The sequence below is a fragment of the Nesoenas mayeri genome (assembly GCF_963082525.1).
Source record: "Nesoenas mayeri genome assembly, chromosome: 27".
In the NCBI taxonomy this organism is placed as follows: domain Eukaryota; kingdom Metazoa; phylum Chordata; class Aves; order Columbiformes; family Columbidae; genus Nesoenas; species Nesoenas mayeri.
Window position 1 is genome coordinate 4625091 of NC_137555.1, and position 8917 is coordinate 4634007.

Here is an 8917-nt window from a genome sequence, read left to right on the forward strand (position 1 = left end):
AGGGACGGAGGGAGGGATGGGATGGGATGGGATGGAGGGAGGGATGGAGGGAGGGACGGAGGGCAGCACAGAGCCTCCAGGAGCCGCAGTTCCTGAAGAATGAGTCAGTGCTGGCTCGGTGCGCGGCAAAGCCCTTCTCCAGATACACCTCGGAGCGGGCGTCTTCCAGCTGACTCAGGGGCTCAGAGCAGCGCATTGCCATGGCGTGGGGTCATGGGCAGAGGGGCTGCCCAGGGCTGGGAGTCACTGAGAGGGAGGGAGGGAGATGCGCTGAGGTCCGGAGGGACAGAGCCACTGATGCTCGGCTCCAGAACGGTGCGGAACAGGGACACATCCTGCACAAACCGAGCATCCTCCTGCTCCCCTGAGCGCGCTCAGCAGCACCTGAGGAAATCCAAGTGTTCAGAGCAGCGGATGCTGAAGGGCCGGGGCAGCGCAGACCGTTCCCTGCTTCCCAAGGCAAAAAGGAGCCCCACGGCACCTGCCCCCGCCCCCCTGGGCTCCTCTGCACCCGCTGGACGGGATGAGGAAGCGGGGAGAGCGCTCCTACCTGTGCAAACAACAGCACTGGCTCTTCTCCCTGTTCACACAGCTTTTAAATACATCCTCGCAGGAAACCAGGACAGCGGCTCGGGCAGGGGGGTGTCCGGTCCTGCTGGGCACCGTCCCCGCTCCCCCAGCACTCTGCAATTTACTGCTCAGGGGTGGATTCAAACAACTAAAAACGGAAGCAGGGAGAGAGGAGCCAGGGTGAACTGCCCCGCGGAGACCTGCCTCCGCGCCCGCAATTACCACCGGCCGTTACACCCACGGAGCTATTTCGGAGCAGCGACAGGACACCCCTGCGCCCACCCGTGCACCCTCCCGGGGCTCACGCACCCCGCATGCCGGGGAAGATGCTCTCACGCACCCTTTGCACGCCCGTGTGTGCTGGAGAAGCCGTCTGGTGCAACCTGTCTCCCTCACTGTCCCCAGGGACCGCACGGGCTGCACTTTGGCCTCTGGCTGCTCCCACGTCCGTGAGTCACAGGGCTGAGCTGTCCCAGGGACGCCGCGCGAGACGGGACCTTCCCCGCTCGGTGGCAGCCGCCGCCGGACGTTTCTGAGCTGAGTGTCGCGGGGAAGCCCCTTCGCACCCCACGGCTCATCCCCAGGAATGCACCCACGGTGCCAAAAGCAGGAGCGGGTCCCGGGGCAGGGCCGGGGCCACGCTCAGCCTGGGGCTCCCCGTGACGGAGCAGAGCTGGCCCGTGCAGCATCCACCGCGTCAGAGCGTCCCGGGGGCAGGCGAGGACCCGGGTGCCTCGGCGCCAGTGACCAGCGTGTAGGCAGCCGGCAGAAAAACAACAGGGCCAGGCCAAATTCAACCGGGAGAAGAGCTGGAGCTCAGCCCCCAGGTCAGCAAGGCTTCCGTGGGGGCTGCACCCACACAGCCCTTAGGGTGGAGACGTGGTGACGGCCCCTGGGAGACCTGGCCGGGCACGGATGCCGTGCAGCTCCAAAACAAGGGGAGGAGGCTCAGTTCTTCTCTGAGGCTCAACACGAGCAGCTCTCCAGGCGCCCTTGGGGAAGAAGGGCACGCCAAAGGCAAAATTCGTGGGCGATGTGGAGAAAAGCCTTTCCCTCAGCCCTCTCCTTGCCCCAGCCTGCGCCTCAGGTCAGGAACCAAGTATTGCTGAAATAGAAAGCAAATACAACTGCAAATGTAACTATAGGGAAAACCTATAATGCCTAAAGCAGACACACGCTTGGAAAAATAAATATCCAACTGTGCAGCATCCACGCTGCGTTAACCCTTCCCGGGCACGGGCGCTGCAGCCTGGCGGGGACGTGCGGCTCCGGGCATCTCCGGCAGCCAGTTCACAGCTCCCTGCGGGCGCCCAGCTCGGGGGAGCCCGGCACACGGGGCAGGAGGACGGGGCAAGGCCCGGCCTCACCCACGCATCTCTGTAAAACCGGGTTAGGTTTGCAAGTATCCTCAGATGCGGGGGTCCCTACCCGAGGGCTTGATTTTCAGATTTACGAAGCATCCATGGGTACCCAAAAACCTCCCCTGGGCCGGTACCACTGACTGCTCCAGGACAGGGACACTGGGACAAAACAGCTGCCTCTGGAGGAGTCTGTTACCCAGCTGGGGAGGGGGCTGGATGGGTTTGTGCTGCCTCCATTTGCCTTCAAACCCAGAAGCAAAAGCTCCTCAGTGGGGGAGAAAGCTGAATGGCTGGGATGGGACGAACATCTGTGACCCAGCGCCGGCAGAGCGGCCCCTTCCAGCAGCCAGGCCTGGGGGCGGCAGCGCGGGGAACCAGCGGGGCCGGAGCCGATGCGGCTCCCAGATCAGGCTGCGTTTTTCAGCAGATAAACACGCAGGGAGCTCCGGTTCACACCTGGAAGCGACCGGGGCCCCTTCCCCGCAGTGCCACGAGCCCACGGGAGCACATGTGGGTGCTTGTGCAGCGGTGCTGCTCCTGCCTTACCCCGCCAGGGCAGGGACTATTTGTTTTAATCCTCTCCGAGCAACACAAGGAAAAGGCAGCGGTGCATGCCAGCCCCCACAGAGATTAAGGGAGGAAGTGCTCCTGTGTGGGGAAAATGGCTGCGAGCCAGAGCAGGGGTCCGCGGGGTCCGCATCCTGCGGCATCCCCGGGCTGGCCAGGGTGGCTGCCCCCCCGCACCCCCACTCCTCTGCACACACTCGCATCCAGCTGGTCAGCACCCAGATCTCCAGCCAGAGCAAATCACCGCCTCCGCCTGCACGCAGATCCCCGTTCCGCTCTGGCCGGGACCCTGGCAGACCAGCAGCTCCCGGCCCGTCTGTTTCATTAACGCGAGCACTTGGGCGAACCGCACCGCTGAGGTTTAAACATTGACGGGCAGGAAGCTGCGCCAGCCAGCCGCGACACCCGAGACACGGGGCAGCAGCTCAACAATCCGGGCAGAGCAGAGAATCGCCAGGCGGCTTCAGCGCTCCTGGCTGTAACCTGAACATGGACACGCTCTGCTCCCTCCTCGCACAAGGCCAGCTGGCTGCGACCGCGGCTCACGGCCCCGACCGCAAAAATCCCCCAAAACGCCTCCCGAAAGCCAGGCGGGCGCTGGCGGGCTGCGCACACCGGCCCAGCAGATGACTGAGTACCGCAGGCACCGAGGCCGCCACGCCGCGCTCCCTGCGCGTTCGCCATGTACAAACCGCAGCGATTCCCGGAGACCCGCAAAGAGTTTGGATAAAGGAGCCTCTCGGAGTCTCCCCCTCTCCGCAGGCAGCAACACAAAGGGAAACACAAACTCCAGGACCGCGTTATTCCGAGCGCCTCCGTCCCCGGTAACCACCGAACGCCCCAGGATCCGAAATCTTAGACAAAACCAAACCCAGCTCCTTCTCCATCTTTTTCTGGAAGCCGCGAGGCTCCCGCCCAGCAACTTTTCGAGAATAGGGGCCAGGCAGCAACTCGGAAAACAGCCCCGGCCCGGCTCCCCTGCAGCCCGGGGGCGTCTCCGGCCCCAGCCCGCGCCGGGACCGGGGCCGCGGGCAGGTTTCCAGCCCCGGCTCGCTCCGAAGGACGCGCTCGGACCCGCCGCCTTTCAAAACTGCCGCCCGCCGAGCGGCTCCAGCCGCGGAGCGCTGCGAACCGGGGCCCCCGCGACCCCCGGGAGCTGCAAACCGGCTCCCCCGACAACGCACACGGGAGCCCCCCCGGTGTCCGCTAGCCCCCAGCGCCTGCAAACTGGAGCCCTCCCGGTGTCCGCAAAGCCCCAGCGCCCGCAAACCGAAGCCCCCCCGCCCCATGCCTGCGAACCGGGGCCGCCGTCGAGCCGCCCCGCCACGGGTGCACCGGGAGGGGGGCAGGTCCGGCCGCGGCCGAGCCCCGCGGGACGGGGGTGTCCCCGGCTCCCGGATCGGGGCCCCGCCGCCAGCCGCACGGAGCACAAAGCGATGCCCGGCGGCCCCGGTCCCCGTACTCACCGGAGCCCCGCGGCGCGGTGCCCGCCGCTCCCGGGAACAATGGAGGGGAGCCCCGGCCGGGGCGAGAGGCGCAGCCCCGCCGCCGCCGCGCTCACAGCGGCCGCCCCATGGCGGGGCCGGCCCCGAGGTGGCGGCGGGAGGCGCTCCCGGAGGCGCGGCCGCCCCGACGGCCGCCGCTGCCGTTCCGCTGCCCGCGCCGCCGCGTCCCCGCCGAGCGCCCGCCGCCGGTCTGAGCCGCTCCCGCACCGCCCCGCCGCCTGCTCCCGGCTCCTCCCCCGCCTTCCTCCCACCTCCTCCTCCTCCTCAGCGGCCTGATGGGGCTTGTAGTCGCCGCCGGGCCGTCCCCCCGCCCGGGCCCCCGGGCTGCGCTCTCGGCAGCGGGATCCCGGGGGTCCTCGCTGGGTTCCGCCGGCGGCTGTCGCCCCGGAACCAGCCCAGGCTGTGGCCGCGGGCGCTGCCGTGCCGCGGGGATGCTCACCCCTCCCTGCTCTCGCCCTGTTGCATTCGGTGGCTCCGGGAAAGCCTCGGGCCCCGGCGCAGGCAGGGGCGAAGGGGTCCCCTGCACCCCGCGGTTTGCCCAGCACCCAGCCCGGGGCAGCAGCGCACAGGCAGCAGGTGCGGGCAGAGCTTCGGGCAGTGCCCAGCCCAGCTCTGCAAAGCAAGGCCTTGGGGCACCCACTTTCTGTGAGCTGATTTTTAAAAGGTTGCCAGAGCCAAATCCTCCCCAGGAGCCACCCAGGAACGACCGCTGCTGCAGACCCGGCCCTTCCCAGCGGTGTACGCAGGCCATGCTCCGCCGCGGGGCAGGAACACGGCAGCTCTAGCACGGAGCACCCCAAAAACTCTCCACACAAACAGGCAAGCATGTGCACCTTCTGCTCAGTCTCAGCTGGCGCCACATTGGGTGCCAAAACCAGAAGGAAAGTGGGATGGATATTGCCAGGCCAGTGATGCCAGCCTGTCCTTACTCTCCCATGTGGGAGCCCACCCCATAGAGCCACAGTTTGTGCGGCTCACACCCGCCCCCTGAGCTGGGTGGCTCAGGGTGGTGCAGGAGGCACAGGAGCAGCCCCAGCCGGACTGCGAGCCAGGGCACCCCAGAATGAAGACATCTCTGGCTGGCAGTGAAAGACCTGTGCGAGGCAATGTGCAAGTGATTAAGTCATAACAGGGAAGAGGACAGGCTGAATTAGCCCTGTCAATCACCAGAGCTATATTTGAACCAAATGCTGGGCATCCATCTTCAGGAGCAGCCTCTTGCTGGTTCAGGCAACTGTTCAGCTTGCCATGCCAAGACCCACGGAATATTTCCTTCCAGCATGACAGATGTGCAGACAGAAGGAGGGGGGAAGGTAACACACCTGCTGGGATGCTGTTCTCCCAGCAAGCTGAACGTGGGGAGCGTTTAGATGACAGCAAAGCCAACCCAAGCCCCCATGGGCACAACTCGCCCCACACACTCTGCTCCAGAGCAGCCGTGTCTCCCTCTCAGCTTTTGTTGGCCCCGAAATAGACCTTATGGGTTTGCACCCTTATGGTGGAAAGGGAACAGGTTCATACCGCTGCTGCTGCTGTTCCTTGGGGGTGGTTTTCTGCTTCATTGCATCAACAGGACCCAAGTCCTTGGGCCTTTATAAGTGAAGGTGTTTGCAAACAGCAGAAAATGCAGAAAAGCATCCCGTGCTCCTGGGAGGCTCCAGGACTCAGCTGCTGCCTCGCTGGCCTCATCCCTGCCCATGCTCCTGGACCAGGGGCCGTGTGCTGGGCTCTTCCACACGTGCATTTGCTCTGGTGATGCCATTTCAGATGCTAATTTCACAGGAACCTGGGTGTGTTTCGGTTTAGCTGCAGCTAATCAAGAACAGGATTAAGAAAAACTTAAAGTAGGTCTCAGTTACCACAACAGCTGAAGGACTCACATGTGTCAGGCAAAGCCCCGGGACAGGCTGCGAGCAGCAGCCGGCGGGAGCAGCATCAAAGGCGCAGGTTGGGCTCAGCTGGGGAGGTCTGCTGAGCTGCTGGGTACTGCCCGGTGCTCTGGAAACTGGAGAACCCATCCTGGGCTTTGCGCTGGTTTAGTAAATCCCACCTCAAACCCCAGAGGCAGCCGGGCTGGGGCAGCTCACTCCTGTGGAGCTGCTGAGCCCCCTTCCCATGCTGCTGGGGGGGATTTTGCTCCTGTTGTGGGAGCTGCAGGGTCGCTATTAAAGATCAATCCTTTCTGCCTGGCACAGTGAACCAGCTGCTGCCAGAGGGCGTGAGGCGGCCAGGCCCACAGCAGGGACACGGTGGTGTCCCCCTGTGTCCTGTGCACGCACAGATATACCCTCCCGGCTCCACGTCTGCGCACTCAGCACCACCAGGCTGCCCACCTCCATGTTCGCTCGCCAGCACAAGGCCGTGGGGTGGCCTTCGGCTACCACCTACCGCACACCCGCTCCCAGCTGCCGCGTCACCCACCGCATGGTGAATCCGCACCATCCCCACGGTGATGCTAGGGCAGCCGCCCTCGCCCACCCAGGCAGGTTCCCCCATCCCCAGAGTGTTCTAGTGGGAACCAGAGTGTGAAGAGAGGGCACAGAAAGGGCTGAGCTGGAGCAGAGCCCAGCACAATAGAGCGGCTCCCCCCTGACCTTGCCTTCCCAGTTAAAGATCCGCAGCTCTCCCCTCCTCCCCACTACAAAGGGGCTCTTTTCAGCCCCTAATTCTGCATTTAGAAAACAAAAGCAGATGCATCTAGTTTGGGTTTGGAGAGGGGGAGGCAAGAGCAAATGCTGAAGAACAAAGAGCTTTCCCTGACAGATCCGACTGACAAAGACTTTGTCAGCTCCATCCCTCCCTGAAAGGGCCGGGGCACATCAGGGTGCGGGGCTCCTTGCAGGCAGCTGCCGGGCGGCGGCTGCGCGCCCGTGCGAGCGGCAGCGCACACATGTGCACGGCGCTGCTCCCGGGACGCGCGCGCGGGCCCTGGCGGCGGGACGTGCACCAGCCCCGCCGCAGCGAGCGCCGAGCGTGCACAAGCGTGCAGCCAGGTCTGCGGGAGCATCGCGGGGCGCAGCCAGGTCTGCGGGAGCATCGCGGGGCGCAGCCTGGCCTGCATGCAGGCAGGACCCCCGTGTCCATCCCCAGGCGGGCGCCAGCACTGGGGACAAGCTGTGCTTGTGCCGCCCACCTTCCCAATCCCCGATCCTCAATCATCACTTCCCCCCGCCTCCCCTCGCTCAGCACCCTGCAGAGACTTCAGGTGCGTTGTCCGACCTTGGCAAACAGTCCCCATCAGCCAGAACACGTGAGTCACAGCACGGCTGAGCGTGCTGCCCAAGGCCAGCGGCTCGCCGGCTGGGATGCACAGATTCCACTTGCCTATGTCGCCTCAGAGGAGTCAAAATCCTCCTGAGGGTCAGTGGCCGGCCAGGAGCTCTCAGAACACCGACTTTCGCAGGGAAACGTGACACGTGAAAATCAGCAACACCAGGGATGAAGCGTCAGCTCCCAGGCACGATTTGGAAGCCAAGCGCTGCCTTTTACAGGAAACCCCCTCACCGCTGCAGCTCAATAAACTGTTATTAGTGGCTCTGGCTGCAGCTCTGGCTCTGCCGGTGCCCAGCTGGCCTCCGGCAGCGTGGCTGGGATGCTGCCGTGCTGGGGTAAAGCTTTGGCACCAGGCTGGCTCCCCAGCACTCTCCTTGCTCCGAGGTTTCCCTGCAATCAGCATTGACCCAAACGGGCTTTTTCCTTCCTTGGTTGCATCTCAACAGCACCATGATATCCCCCATCCACTGCTACTTGGCTGCTGTTCTGATGGTGATGAAGGGAAATGCATCATTCAGCAACCCTTGCCTGCCCAAGCATCCTCTGGCTCAGGAGGAGGGGACAGTCCCAGGGATGCTCAGGGCCCCCACAGCTGCACTGGGCTCTGCAGGAGCTGTATCGAGCCAGCTTAGCCAGGGAGAGCAAAGCACCAAAGCCACCCTGCCTTGCCTTCAAAGGGCCCCAGCGCAGCTTTTCTCTCCGCCACCTCCCTGCCCTTGGCGCGGCATCTCGTTGTAAATCAGCGCTGACAGGAGCTCTCTGCCCCTCGCAGGGCAGCTCCTCCCGGCCCTGCACAGGCCTGCTCTGGAGCAACGGCGCTGGAGCCGGGCCGGGGACAGCTCTGCCGCCCTGGCTTCCCAAATACCAAGGAGCTCATTAAGGCATCACATGATATTTTATTGTCTGCAGACAACAATTGGGGCAGGCGGCTGCAGGGCTGTTTGCAGCCAGGCACGTCCCAGAGCCGCGACCCTCCAGGACAGGGTCCCGCTGGCACCCGGGGCAGGCGGGGGCAAAGGATGCTCAGTGCTCTGCACCCCCTGGGCACCCCAGCACGAAGCTGCAGCCCCCCCATGCTGCTCGTCTGCACAGCCACCAGCTGAAGGGCTGAAACTCCCACCGGAGAAAGCTGCTGCCCACGAGAGCCCTGCCCAGCTGGGGTCTCGCAGGGGCTCTCTGAGGCAGATAATCCACCGCGGAGGGTCTGCAGCCTCCCCTCACCTTCAGCCCAAGGGGAAGGCTCTTTAACTCGCGTGGAGGCGAGCAGCGTGCCCTCAGAATCGCAACATGGATCACCCGTCCGCGATTATTCACTGCAGTGTATCTCCTGGACCAGCCAGGCTTGACTTCTGCCCCCCAATTGATTTGCAGAGGGAAATTAATTACGTTTGTTTGACATTGCCCCCCTTGCACCGAGGCCGGGCTGCTGTATGAATGTCGCACTGTTCCAGCCGGCTGTGATGTCTAATAAGCTGTCCCAGGGGACACCCAACGCTTCCCATTAGCTGCGCTGATGCTCCGCTCACCCGGGGCTGCTGCAGCTCCAGGGAAGTGTCCGCACACCCAGGCAGGCTCCAGGTAACAAACTGCCATAATTCACAGTATTTATAGCAATACAGGCAAAGAGCGACAGAGAAATCA